This window comes from Symphalangus syndactylus, chromosome 3, assembly GCF_028878055.3.
Source record: "Symphalangus syndactylus isolate Jambi chromosome 3, NHGRI_mSymSyn1-v2.1_pri, whole genome shotgun sequence".
Lineage (NCBI taxonomy): Eukaryota > Metazoa > Chordata > Mammalia > Primates > Hylobatidae > Symphalangus > Symphalangus syndactylus.
In genome coordinates this window covers 102,611,019-102,626,753 of record NC_072425.2, presented here as the reverse complement: position 1 = coordinate 102,626,753, position 15,735 = coordinate 102,611,019, and positions in this window count along the sequence as shown.

The window sequence follows — 15,735 nt, the reverse complement described above, 5'->3', positions numbered from 1 at the left end:
TGTTGATAAGGCATAAAGTAAGGAGTTATGTTAAAATCTGAATTCAGCTCAAAGAGCAAAGCATAAGGACCTCATACCTACTCCTGCATTCTTTCCACTGGCATCACCACCATCTCCCAGTTCTCTTGGTCCTATAGGACCTCCAAGCCCCACAGAGCCCGCCATCCAGGAGGCTCTTCCATGAGGCCTCACCCTCAAGCCAGTCTGAAGCTGACTCCTTTTAGAGGCACCAGAATCTCCCCATACACTTTATATTTGATATATCCTAAGTGTCTCTAGAAGGAGGACCTCTAAGTTCTCATATCCACCAAAGGTCTTCGAGGACTGATTCTCATATAGTCTTGCAGTCCCCATAAGCCATCTCCTATTATCAGCACCCTTTGCCCCAAGTACTTCCTTAACTCAAATGACTTCCATTTCTATGTGAAAACTCCTCCAGAATGCTACCTTGTTGGGCTCATGATCATTCTTTCCTCTTCAACTACCCACTCTCATGGCCTTGCCTTAAACATTATCATCACCTGATGACAACTGTTCCTCTGAAGTAATAAATTTAGGCATCCCACTCTCAAACCACAGGCTCATGTTCTTCCAATTGTCTATTACTCATCCATTCAAAATTTATATATTAAAGTCATAAGTCCTAGTACCTCAGAATATGACTATATTTGGAGATAAGACCTTTAAAGAAGTAAATTAAGATAAAACAAGGTCACACGGGTAGGTCCTAATCCAATATGATGGGTGTCCTTATAAGAAGAGGAGATTTCATAGACATGTGTGTGTACAGAGAGACTGTGTGAGGACACAGTGATAACACAGCCCTCCCAGCCACAGAGAGGCACCTTAGAAGACGGTAAACCTGTTGACCCTTGGTCTTGAACTTCTGGCATCCAGAATTTTGCGAAAATAAATTGCTGTTGTTTAAACCACCCATTCTGTAGTATCTGTTACAGCAGACTTAGCCAACTAATACAACCACCTTCCATAGTTCCTTCTCTTTCAGTCTGATTTGTGTTCCATGATGCATGCACCACTCTTTCTGCTTTCTTGTTCCATCATCCTTCCAGTTTGCTGGCCTGGCAAAATCTCAAACTCATATGAACATAACATTTGATCTTCTCTGGCCCTGCATTTAAGCAGCCGAATGTGGTTGGAGAAAATTACAACAGCATGTTAGCTGACGAAACATTAAAGTCATATCTGAAATCTCAACCAGGCATGCTACTTCCCTGGTTAGGTTTCTTTCCATATCCATAGACATCCTACCCTTCCTCGCCTTCTCTTGCTCTTGACAAATTATCTTGCCTCCTTCTTCTCAATGAAAAAGGAGCCATCAGATAACAATTTACTCAACCTCCTACCATCAAATCAACACACGGCTCTGCTCTACACGCATCTTCTCTTCCTTCCCACATGTAACAAAAGTGGTATTTCAGGCTAACCTTTCCTCTTTTGCTGTAGATCATATGCTTTCCCTCTACCTCAGGAACTTCCTTCTTTTGATGATCCCCTCTCTCCCACATCTTCAACCTCTTCTTCTATGCAACTCCTTCTGAGGATCATTTAAATATAAGCAAGTCTATTTCAATAAAATCAAATATAAAATCTAACCTTCATTCCATGTAGTACATTGATTGCAAAAAATGGCCCCAATTTTTTTCTTTTTTAAATAATTTCAACTTTTATTTTATTTTTAATTTTTAATTTTCATGGGGACATAGTAGGTGTATATATTTATGGGGTACATGAGATGTTTTGATACAGGCATACAATGTGTAATAATTACACCAGGGTAAATGGGTTATTCTCAACTTTTATTTTGGATTCAGGGGGTACATGTGCAGGTTTGTTAGATGGGTATATTGTGTGATGCTGAGGTTTCGCATATGAATGATTCTGTCACTCAGGTAGTGAGCATAGTACCCAATAGGTAGTATTTTACCCCTTGGCCCCTCCCCACCCATGCTAGTAGTCCCCAGTGTCTATTGTTTCCATCTTTATGTCCATATGTACCCAATGTTCAGCTCCCATTTCCAAGGAAGAACATGCGGTATTTGGTTTTCTGTTCCTACATTAATTTGCTTAGGGTGATGGCCTCCAGCTACATCCATGCTTCTGCCAAGAACATGACATGCTTCTGCCAAGAACATGACATGTTTCTGCCAAGGACATGATCTTGTTTTTTATGGCTTCATTGTATTCTGCAGTATAATGTGCCACATTTTCTTTATCCAGTCCACTGTAGATGGACACTGAATTGATTCCATGTCTTTGCTATTGTGAATAGTGCTGCAATGAACATATGAGTGCATGTGTCTTTTTTATACAGTGAATTATTTGCCTTTGGATATATACCCAGTAATGGAATTGCTGAGTCAAATGACAGTTCTGTTTTAGTTCCTTGAGAAATCACAGTGGTTGAACTGATTTACATTTCCACCAGCAGTGTATAAGCATTCCCTTTTCTTCATAGCTTCACCAGCATCTGTTGTTTTTTGTCATTTTAATAATAGCTATTCTGACTTGTGTGAGATGGTATCTCATTAAAGTTTTGATTTGCATTTCTCTGATGGTCAGTGATGTTGAGCATTTTTTCAAATGTTTGTTGACCACGTGTATGCCTTCTTTTGAGAAGCGTCTGTTCATTTCCTTTGCCCATTTTTTAACTTGTTTTTTGCTTTTTGAGTTAAGTTCCTTATAGATTCTGGATATTAGAACTTCGTTAGATACATAGTTTGCAAGTATTTTCTCCCATTCTGTAGGTTTCTGTTGACTCTGTTAATAGTTTATTTTGCTGGGCAGAAGCTCTTTAATTAGGTCCCATTGTCAATTTTCATTTTTGTTGTAATTGCTTTTGAGGACTTAGTCATAAATTCTTTGCCAAGGCCAATGTCCAGAATGGTCTTTCCTCAGTTTTCTTCTAGGATTTTTATAGTTTGAGGTCTTACATTTAAATCTATCTTGAGTTAATTTTTATATATGGTGAAAGTTAAGGGTCCAGTTTTATTCTTCTGCATATTCTTCAGTTTTATTCTTCTGGCTAGCACCAGAAGAATTGGCATTATTCAAGCACCATTTATTGAATATGGAGTCCTTTCCCCACGGCTTATTTTTGTTGATTTTGTTGAAGATCAGATGGTTGTAGGTGTGTGGCTTTATTTCTAGATTTCTAGATTCTCTGTTCCATTGGTCTATGTATCTGTTTTTGTACAAGTACGATGCTATTTATGTTACTGTAGCCTTATAGTAGTTACAAATCTGGTAATGTGATGCCTCCAGCTTTGCTCTTCTTGCTTAGGATTGCTATGGCTATTCAGGCTCTCTTTTTGTTTGTTTGTTTCATATGAATTAGTTTTTTCTAATTATGTGAAAAATGATGTTGGTAGTTTGGTGGCAATCTGTAGATTGTTCTGGGCAGTATGGCCATTTTAGCAATATTAATTCTTTTAATCCATTAGCATGGAATATTTTTCCATTTCTTTGTGTCATCTCTGCTTTCTGTCAGCACTGTTTTGTAGTTCTCCTTGGAAAGATCTTTCTGCTCCTTTGTTAGATGTATTCCTAGGTATTTTATTTTTTGTAGCTATTGTAAATAGGACTGTGTTCTTGATTTGGCTCTCAGCTTGAATGTTATTGGTGTATAGAATCGCTACTGATTTTTACACATTTATTTTGTATCCTGAAACTTTACTGAAGTTGTTTATCAGGTCTAAGAGCCTTTTGGTGGAGTCTTTAGGGTTTTCTAGGTATCATATCTCAGTGAAGAAAGATAATTTGACTTCTGCTTTTCTTATTTGGATGCCTTTTACTTCCTTCTCTTGCCTGACTGCTCTAGCTAGGGCTTTCCTTATTCTTTCCATCTACTTATGTGATTTACAATGAGACTGTGTAGTTTCTCCTACCAAGAGGTCAATCCCCTTCTCTTTAAGCTGAATTTTGGCTGACTTTGTGACTTGCTTTGGCCAGCAGGCTATGACAGGGTGGTGTGCCAATTCATGATGAGGCCTCAAGAGATATTGCAGACTTCTGCTCTTTCTTAGAACCCTGCCATTGCCTTGTGAACTAGCATGCTGGATTATGAGAGAAACATGGCCCAGTTACCTCAAACACCCAAGTCAATAAAAAAATCAACTTCCAAAACTCTGAGTAGGCTCATCCTAGATTAGCCAGTACTTAGCTGACTCCAAATGCATGAGTGAGCACAGCCAGGCTCAGACTGACAGAAACAACCAGCTCATTCATAGATATTTGAGTGATAATAAATGCTGATTGTTTTAAACCACTGAGGTTTTTTTTTTTTTTTCATTATACTTTAAGTTTTCAGGTACATGTGCACAATGTGCAGGTTTGTTACATATGTATCCATGTGCCATGTTGGTGCGCTGCACCCATTAACTCGTCATTTAGCATTAGGTATATCTCCTAGTGCTGTCCCTCCCCTCTCCCCCCATCCCACAACAGTCCCCGGAGTGTGATGTTCCACTTCCTGTGTCCATGTGTTCTCATTGTTCAATTCCCACCTATGAGTGAGAACATGCGGTGTTTGGTTTTTTGTCCTTGCGATAGTTTACTGAGAATGATGGTTTCCAGTTTCATCCATGTCCCTACAAAGGACATGAACTCATCAGTTTTTATGGCTGCATAGTATTCCACGGTGTATATGTGCCACATTTTCTTAATCCAGTCTATCACTGTTGGACATTTGGGTTGGTTCCAAGTCATTGCTATTGTGAATAGTGCCTCAATAAACATACGTGTGCATGTGTCTTTATAGCAGCATGATTTATAGTCCTTTGGGTATATACCTGGAAGCATTCCCTTTGAAAACTGGCACAAGACAGGGATGCCCTCTCTCACCACTCCTATTCAACATAGTGCTGGAAGTTCTGGCCAGGGCAATCAGGCAGGAGAAGGAAATAAAGGGTATTCAATTCGGAAAAGAGGAAGTCAAATTGTCCCTGTTTGCAGATGATATGATTGTATATCTAGAAAACCCCATTGTCTCAGCCCAAAATCTCCTTAAGCTGATAAGCAACTTCAGCAAACTCTCAGGATACAAAATCAATGTACAAAAATCACAAGCATTCTTGTACACCAATCACAGACAAACAGAGAGCCAAATCATGAGTGAATTCCCATTCACAATTGCTTCAAAGAGAATAAAATACCTAGGAATCCAACTTACAAGGGACGTGAAGGACCTCTCCAAGGAGAACTACAAACCACTGCTCAATGAAATAAAAGAGGATACAAACAAATGGAAGAACATTCCATGCTCATGGATTGGAAGAATCAATATCGTGAAAATGGCCATACGGCCCAAGGTAATTTATAGATTCAATGCCATCCCCATCAAGCTACCAATGACTTTCTTACAGAATTGGAAAAAACTACTTTAAAGTTCATATGGAACCAAAAAAGAGCCCGCATCGCCAAGTCAATCCTAAGCCAAAAGAACAAAGCTGGAGGCATCATGCTACCTGACTTCAAACTATACTACAAGGCTACAGTAACCAAGACAGCATGGTACTGGTACCACAACAGAGACATAGATCAATGGAACAGAACAGAGCCCTCAGAAATAATGCCACATATCTACAACTATCTGATCTTTGACAAACCTGACAAAAACAAGCAATGGGAAAAGGATTCCCTATTTAATAAATGGTGCTGGGAAAACTGGCTAGCCATGCATAGAAAGCTGAAACTGGATCCCTTCCTTACACTTTATACAAAAATTAATTCAAGATGGATTAAAGACTTACATGTTAGACCTAAAACCATAAAAACCCTAGAAGAAAACCTAGGCAATACCATTCAGGACATAGGCATGGGCAAGGACTTCATGTCTAAAACACCAAAAGCAATGGCAACAAAAGCCAAAATTGACAAATGGGATCTCATTAAACTAAAGAGCTTCTGCACAGCAAAAGAAACTACCATCAGAGTGAACAGGCAACCTACAAAATGGGAGAAAATTTTCGCAACCTACTCGTCTGACAAAGGGCTAATATCCAGAATCTACAATGAACTCAAACAAATTTACAAGAAAAAAACAAACAACCCCATCAAAAAGTGGGCAAAGGACATGAACAGACACTTCTCAAAAGAAGACATTTATGCAGCCAAAAAACACATGAAGAAATGCTCATCATCACTGGCCATCAGAGAAATGCAAATCAAAACCACAATGAGATACCATCTCACACCAGTTAGAATGGCGATCATTAAAAAGTCAGGAAACAACAGGTGCTGGAGAGGATGTGGAGAAATAGGAACACTTTTACACTGTTGGTGGGACTGTAAACTAGTTCAACCATTATGGAAGTCAGTGTGGCGATTCCTCAGGGATCTCGAACTAGAAATACCATTTGACCCAGCCATCCCATTACTGGGTATAAACCACTGAGTTTTGAAGCCATTTGTTATACAGAAATAGCTGATACACCCCATATCTACTTTCATCTAATCCAATCTTTTGCCTCTGAATTCCCAGCTAAATTAATTGAAATAACATACTACTCTTGCTCTCTTCTTTACTTCCTATTCACTCCCTTAAGTATCCTAGTCTTGCACCGGCCCTAACACTCCCCTAAGATTGTTTTTGATAAGGTCTTTGTATCTGTCCTGTTGTTCAATTAAGTAGACACTTTTGATAAAAATCTTACCAAACCTTTTAGTAGCATTATTACAATTGACTCTCCTGCTTTGGCTTTCGTGCTGAGGCAGAATACTGTTCTGACTCTCAAGTCACTCCCTCTGGGGATCCTCAGCAGACTTCTCTTTGATTTTCAATGCTCTGCCATTACCTTACTGTTAATTGGGAAATGTGTCCTAGAGTTCTTCTCTTTCCACTTTACACACCTTTCCTGGGAGATCTCATTCATTCATTTTCTTTCATAAAACTTCTATCTCTTTTACAATTTGATTTCTATTAAAAAAGAAAAAAGGCACATTATTTAATGACCACATGAGAATCACCATGCTGTGTTGTCCACCAAATTTGACTACTTCATAGGTGGTTAAGAAATAGTACATATTAAACAAGAACAGCTAAGAAAATTAAATAAATTTTTCTGGGCTTGTTAAAATTAGGTACACTTTTAGGTCATACAAATTGTTTCTACCTGATGATCATGACTAGAAATAACATTTGTTTATTTCATGAAAGTCTGAATGTAGTTAAGAGAAATAACTTGAAAATCCTGCACAAATATTGATTTAATAGTCCTTACATTACTGTTTTTGTTTTGTTTTCATTGAGACAAGGTCTCGCTCTGTTGCTGGAGTACAATGGTGTGATCTTGGCTTACTCCAACCTCCGCCTCTCAGATTCAAGCGGTTCTCCTGCCTCAGCCTCCGGAGTAGCTGGGATTACAGGTGCACACCACCACGCCCAGCTAATTTTTTGTATTTTTAGTAGAGACAGGTTTCACCATGGTAGCATGAGCTACCATGCTCGGCCCATTATTATTTTTTGGTAATACAAGTCTTAAAAATTATCCATCCCAGTATTTTTGAAAACCATATCAAGAAAACTCCTGTTTGAACTTTCCAGTGTTCCTGGTGAAGTAAATTGTGCTAGAGTACATAGGAAAACCTGCTAACCTGGACCAGGTCAGGAGTGTGCTCCCACCTAAACGAAATTCTTGGGACTACTTAATATTGTTATTATTGATGTCTAAACTTTCCAGCTCACTGTGTCAAGACTTTCTTGATCCTTTCCCATACATGAAAGCCTCTTCAGTGAGCTCCCTGGCTTTCCTGAAAATGTAACCTCTTAGCAGGGAATGATGAGGCCACAGGCAATTAGCTCAATGACTCCTCACTGGCTGCCTTATTACTGATTTGCACTTAGACCGAGCACTTTGTACTAGGAATTGCCACTTCCCATCTTTTTTCTTCCTCCTAAGCAAGATCCTGATTGATCTCTAATCTATGTTTTTTACACTTATACCTGCATTACTGCCGGGGTACTTTCAGGCTCACCTTGACATACAGATGACATATCCTTTCTCTGAGGCCATCTACAATCATTTGCAAACTCTGGGGAAAAGAAAAAATGTACACTTGCACACCAACTGGGCATATCCTCTTATCTTGGTAAATATACCTTTATAATGACTAGGAAGACCTGGTTTGAATTTAGAATCTTAGACTCTTCAGAGTTCCATCCAAATGCAGCCACATGGGGAGAGATGACCCCAGCTCCAGGCTAAGGTCCAAGCCCTTCTCTTTTCTACCATATTCTGTACTTACCCATACAGAGCCATGCACATGCATAGGTAGACAGTCATCACCTCTGTGTGTTGTCCACAATCCTTGCAACACTGCCATTTGGCCACTTAAGACCAGAACAGGCTCTGGAAACAAGCTTTGGGCCATTTCAACAGAAAATTATAAGATTCCAGACACCCAGTGTATGATGTAGAAGGAGGATATAATTATTTGTGCCCTATCTCTATTTTTCCTCTGCTCAGCATCACCAGAGATGTGTCAATTTTATTAGTCTTTTCAAAGAATCAACTTCTCTGATCACATCTATTCGTGTTTTCTATTTCATTGAATTATGTTCTTTATTTTCATTTTACTTTTTAGAATTATTTTTGCTGATGCTTTTCTAATCTCATTATTTTATTTTTTAAAATTTATTTTCCTTTTTAAATTTTTTAGAGACAAGGTCTTGCTCTGTTGCCCAGGCTGGAGTGCATTGGCATGATCATGGCTCACTGCAGCCTCAGCCTCGAACTTCTAGGCTCAAGTTATCCTCCCATCTTAGCCTCTAGCGTAGCCAGGACTACAGGTGTGTGCCACCACACCTGACTTCTTATTAATTTTCAGCCTTTTTTTTCTATTATACACTTTTACAACTTAGACTATCCTTTTAAGCACTCCTTCAGTTATATCTCTCTAGGTATGTAGTATTGATTTTCTAATTTGTATTTGAATTTTTAATGACCCATGAATATTTTAGAAATGTGTTTCTTCATTTATATATGAGGATATTTTAGTGAACTTTTTGTTGATTTCTAGTTTAACTACATTGTTGTCAGAGAAAATGCTTTGCCTTTGAAATTTGTTGAAACTTGCTTTTTATGGACCAGTATATGGTCCATAAATATTTACATTTTGTAAATATTTCATTTATACATGAAGAGAATATATGTTCTGCAGCTGTTAGGCACAGTGTTCAATATACTTCCATTTTGTCAAATTATTTAATCATGTTATCCAAATATTCTATTGCCTTAAAGATTTGTGTGTGTTATTCTTTCAGCTACAAAGAGAGAAATCTCCCGCTGTGATTTTGGCTCCATCTATTTCTCCTTATAGTTCAGTCCATTTCACTTTATATCTTTTGAAGTTATGTTATTAGATACATACAAGTTTAAATTATTATATCTTCTTGGTGAATCAAGACTTTCATCACTATGAAGTGAAATCTCTATCTCCAATAATGCTCTTTTGCCTTCATATCACTTGGTCTGACTTTAATATAACTACAACAACATTCATTTGGTTAGTATTAGCATGTTGTATTTTGTCCATATTTTAATTTTTACTCTTCCTGTTTGCCTGTTTTAGATTTGTCTCTGGTAAAAGAATGTATAGTTAGATATTTTTATCCAATCTACTACTCTTTGCCTCTTAATTGCAATGCTTGGTCTGAATACATTTAATATAATTATGAATATGTTTTGGTTTAAATCCAACATTTTGTGTTGGGCTTTTTATTTATCTGATAGGACTAACATTTTGTTTTACTTACTTTCTTTTTTTGGATTAATTACTTTTATCTTTTTCCTTTTTTTTCCATCTACTAGATTTGAAGCTATGTCCTCTGTTTCTATTCTTGTATTGATTTTCCTAGAAATTCCACATGCATATTTCACATATCAAAGTCTAAAGTTAACCAACCTCTTCATCCTCAGACCAGAACATTAGAATATCTTATCTCCTTTTACTCACTTCGGATTTATACATTACCATTGTTTTGCATTTTAATTCTTTTTAAAACATCATATTATGATTATTAATATTATTTGGGCAATGTTCATTTATTTTTACCTACATATTTATCAATTTATTTGTCCCTTAATTTTTCAGGTTTTCCACTGGGAATCCTTTTCCTTCTGCCTAAATAATCTTTTTTTAATATAACTTATTTAGAGTTTTCTAGAGTTGACCTCACTCTTTTTCATCAGTAAATTCCTATTTCACTCTCATACCAGGAAATACAATTCTAGGTTGGCAATTACTTTCTTCCAAAACATGAAAGATATTCCTTCACCGTCCTGTAGTTTCCACTGATTTTATTAAGAAGCCAGTTGTACATCTAACTGCCCCTTCTTAGGGGTAATCTCTGTCTGATTTTAAAATTTGGTCTTGTCTTTAGTATTCTGTAGTTTCATATTATATACATAAGTGTAGATTTTTCAAATTTATCCTACTTAAGATTCACTGGGATTCTTGAACTTTTAAATTGGTATCTTTTATCAGTTCTGAAAAATTTCACATGGTATCACCTTTTTTAAATTGTCTATGCCACATGCCCCTTTTTTTCCTTCTCAATCTAAAATTCCAATTAATCTCAGACTGCTCAGTCTAACTTCCACGTCTCTTAACTTTTCCTTTATATTTTTAATCTCTTCATCTTTTTTCTTGCTGCGTGCTAGAGAAGGTTTTCTGAATGATTTTCCAGTTTTCTCTCTTCCACTGCACATAATCGGCTGTTAATTTATGTGTTACTTATTTTAAAATCAATTTCATGAGGGATAATGTACACATAAAAAAATGCACTCACTTCAAGTACATAGTTTATATAAGTTTTGGCAAATAAAGATGCAGAATATTATAATATATATGAGTACGTCCATTCCAGCTTTGTTATGCTTATTCTTTGCCTTGTATATTTTTCTCATCTTTTTACTCCGAACATATTTCTCTTTCTATATTTAAAGCGCATTTATGAGCCAACTGCTGTGGTTCATGCCTGTAATCCCAGCATTTTGGGAAGCCAAGGAGAGAGTGTAGTTTGAGGCCAGGAGTTTGAGACTAGCCTGAGCAACATAATGAGACTTGATCTCTACAAAAAAATTAAAAATTAGTTGGACATGGTGGTACATGCCTGTAGTCTCAGTTACTCAGGAGGCTGAGGTGGGAGGATTGCTTGAGCCCTGGAGTCTGGAGGCTGCAATGTGCTATATTGTACTACTGCACTCCAGCTGGGTGACAGAGTGAGACCCTATCTTAAAAAAAATAAAAATAAAAATAAAGGTGCTGGTGCATTTCTTAATTTCTTACATGCATGACATTCATGTTTCTTACATTACATATAGTTTAGTCTTGCTTTTTAAAATCCAGCCTGACATTCTCCGTCTTATGATTAGTCTACTTGTATTTAATGTAATTATCTATAAGTTTGAATGTATGGTTGTCCTTTTACTATTTATGTTCTCATTATTCTTATTTTGTAGAGACAGGGTCTGGATTGTAAGTGGGAGCCACTGCACCTGGCCTATTGTCTCATTATTTGTCTTGTCTGGTTTTTGTTCATTTTCTTTTCTTCTTTTCCTGCCTCCTTTTGTATTAATGAAATAATTTTTAGTATGCCAGGGTAATCCTCTAATGGCTTTTCAGTTATATTTCTTTGTATTATTTTTTAATAGTTGGTCTAGTGATTACAACATGCATTTTTAGTTTATCTCAGTCTACTTATAGTTAATATTGAATTACTTCAGATAAAATACAGAAAATTTGCAACAATATAGTTTCATTTACCTCCATCCACTTTCTTTGTGCTATTTTGTCATATATTATATCTACGTAGATTTAAATTCCAAAATTACAGAGAAATAATTTTTGTATTGTTTCACATCACCTGTCTTTTAAATGCATTAAGAAAAGTAATAGAATTTTTTTCTAAAATGTGAGAAATTAGCATCTAGTGGGTAGAAGCTAGGGATGATGCTAAACATCCTGTAACACACAAGACATTTCCCCCAACAACAAAGAATTATGCAACCAAAATGTCAACAGTAACAAGGCTAAGAAACCCTGCATTAAACTGTTGCAGTCTGCTGGAAGGCTAATCAGTTTTTTCTTACAAACCTGTCAATATATCATTTAGATGCTGCTTTTCATTTTTAGTCAAGTATAATCAGATTAGGCAAAATTCAGTTATTACAGTGCAAAATCAAATTGCAGGTGCACAACCAAAAGAAAATGGGCAGGAGAAATGAGTTTGGCCAAGAAATACACACACACACACACACGTGCGCACACACACACACACGTGCACGCACACACACACACACACACCCCTTTCGCCTGAAGAGGTGTATGTGTGTTGGCGGAGGTGGGGGGCGTTCTCTTTTGTGTGATATACTTGCTGAATTTGCAAAAGCAGCACCACATTATGCTATTTTATTAACAACCCCTTAATAAAGTAACTAGAAACAGCAAAATAAAATAAAATAAAACATGAGAAATTAGAAAATAGAAAAGCCCTACCTATTAAAAGTTATATGATGTTGTTTGTATTGAAAAATAAAAGTTTCTCATGATGGAAGCAGGAACTTTAAAAAAAAGCATACAGAATATAATGCAAACCTACTCAAGGCTTTTAATATGTTCAGTATTATTTTGTGTTTGGTGGCTCAGGAAATCAAATTATAAAATCCAAGATCCTGTAATAATTGTATATTATTTTTACCTACATAGTTACCATTTCTGGTGTTCTTCGTTCCTTCCAGCAGATCCAAATTACCCTCTGGTATAATTTTCCTTTAGGTAAAAAACTTCCTATACCATTTTTTATAGTACATATCTACTGGAAAATAATTATCTTCAGTTTTTGTTTTTTGTGTCTTTTTTTAAATCTTCATTTTAAAAGAACAGTTTCACTGGTATCAAATTCCATCTTAACAGATATTTGTCATTCAGCATTTTGAAAATGTGAAAATGTCTTCTGGTCTCCATTGTTTTTTACAAGAAGTCAGTTGATAATCACATTTCTTGGTCCCCTGAATGTAAGGTGTCATTTTTCTTTTTGTTGCTTCTCATATTTTCCGTTCATTCTTGGCTTTTAGCAGTTTGACAATGATGTGGCTGTGTATGTTTTGGTTTTTTGGTTTTTGTTTATTTAGCATTCACCCTGCTTGAGACTCTTAGCTCCCTGGATGACTTAATGCTTTTCATCTAATTTGAGATTATCTCTATGTTTTCACATATAGACTATTTTTCATCATCCACAGGCTCCTTCATGTCCCTTTGCAGTCATTATTTTTTTGGTAGAAGGGTCTCCTATTAAACTCCTCATTTCATGTGATCCTGAGCTTTAAATTTTGCTTTTTTTATATTCAGAAGCTACTAAAACTAAAGTTTAAGACATTCTGAAATAACAAGTATTTGGTGGCAAAATCAGCTCTAGTGTTCTACTATTTGCTCTAATTTCCCATTTTCCCTTAGATTTTAGCCTTGGAGCCCCTTAATATCACATTAGCTAGTTTTAAACATTTTTTTAAGATTTCAGAGATCTTTTAAGAAATGTATTCAACTTTCTTCAAGAAATTAGTTGTTTTCAACATAAGGATTTGCCCAAATAAACTAGTCCTGCATATCGCTAGGAATAGAGGTCTCTAATTTTAAACAGATTCAAAATTTTTGTATTAATAAGAATCTATATTTACTAAAGTACTCATTCTAAACATTCTTTCTAAAATGAAGAGAATCTAGGGAATTAAAAAAGCCCTCCCTCTTAAAGGCAATACAATGTTGTTTGAATTAGGATGAAAATAAAGATTTCTCCCATTGTGGAAGTAGAAACTAAAGAAAACATACAGAAAATACCAGAAAATGACTCAAGCCCTTTAATATGTTCATGTCTATTTTATATTATAGTTGATGGTTCAGGAAATCAAATGATACCATTAAATTTCCTATAGTCATTGATTTGAGAGATCTTTTTCAAAATAAAATAATGAAAAATTCATTCATTTTGGAAACTCATTTAAGCTCAAGGTAAAACAAAAATAAGCTGAAGGAGGGGCAGTATTTGTACTAGGAAAAGGGCTTAAGAGAGATATTCATTAATTTGAACTAAGTTCTGGGAAAAGGAAGATAGCAAATGTATCACGAGAAACACTTTCCAAATTGTTACGCCAACACTCCACTTAAAAATTATTTCCCAGAGCCTTTTGATACTGGAAGTATAAGTATTATCTATAGGGTCAAGTTTTAAAGCTTTATTATCTTAAGATATTTAAAATTATTTTTCTTTATCAAACCAGATAAATCAATTGCAAGGTTATTTTAGCAGACATGAATTAAGAAACCTGACTTTCATTTCTTAATACCAGAATGCTTTATTCCATGTAGTGATGGATCTTGATTCAAATGAATTATAATGTCCACACTAGCAAAAAAACAATGTATATGAGCTTTCAATTAGTATTTGGCGATACCAGGCAGTGTAAGGAAATGACTGATCTCCTTCTTGTGCCTGGTGCATGAGCCCTGACTTAAAATACCTGTTACAGTCTCCTTTGAATGACAGAGTTCCCTTTGTCATTAAGCAAATCAATTCTTTCCCAGTCGGTGGGTTAATAATTGCAAGCCTCTAAATACCCAGAACATAGCTCTTTCTTCTTATGTCTATTCTAAGAAAAATGGCTGTTCATATTTTATTGTTATATTTCTAAAAATGTTCTCAGTCTCTAAGTGGCTCCAAGAAAGGAGAATACTGCAGTGTCCAACCTAAGCAGTTCCTCTCTCTCCTGGCTACCTCCTTTTTACACCAGCATTTCAGTCATTTCTCTCAGCCCAACTTCACTGCCCCAGGTTACAGTTAGTTAACATCTTATTTGTGCTGTTAGTAAATACCACTGGAGCAAAACCATTTGGGAGTCAAACAACAGAGAGCCATTTCTGGGGCAAAGATGAAGAAGACTTTATCAAAGATATTTTAACTAAATCTTATGTAGGAGACTGCCATGTGGAGAAGAGATAGAGGAAACAGCAGGTACAAAGACACAAAGGCAAAAATACCAAAAACAAGCCCAACATAATATGTTCGGGATTATTAAGCAGAAGGCTGGAGCTGAAACATAAAGTGTGGAGGGGATGATGAAACAGGATAAAGGCTGGATTGTGAAAGGCATTATCAGCCCCGGTAAGGAAGTTGAGCCTCCTCATGTAGGCAATGGGGGAGGGGGGTAATACTTTAAAATAATCTGATATGTATCTTAGGAAGAATATTTCTAATGATTCTATGAGGCATTAATTGGCATGGCAACTAATAAAACTAAGGAGAACATTTAAAAATAGCAGAAGTCAACATATAGAGGAGGAAATAGATTTGAGAGATTTCTGAGGTCTAATTGACAGGACTCAGTGAGTTATGGAAAGGGGGAGGATGATAACAGCTGAAGGTAAGCTTGGGAAATTGGATACATTGTGATGCCATTAACTAAGACGAGGACAATGAGAGTAAAGTTGGAGTTCAGAAGGACTTGGAAGTATCGTTGGAGAGATTCCAGCTGCTCTATGAGTTAAGTAGTGTAAGGGGGAGGTGAAGAGCTCCATCCATCTCTCAAAACTCCAGCTTCTCCCCTTAAGATTAGGAAATGCTAATATGATAATCAGATACAGGTCACCAAAGGAGACACATTTACCTCTAGGTAGGGGCAGTGTGAATTAAAATGCCAAGCTCATAAGAGATCTCCAGTCTCT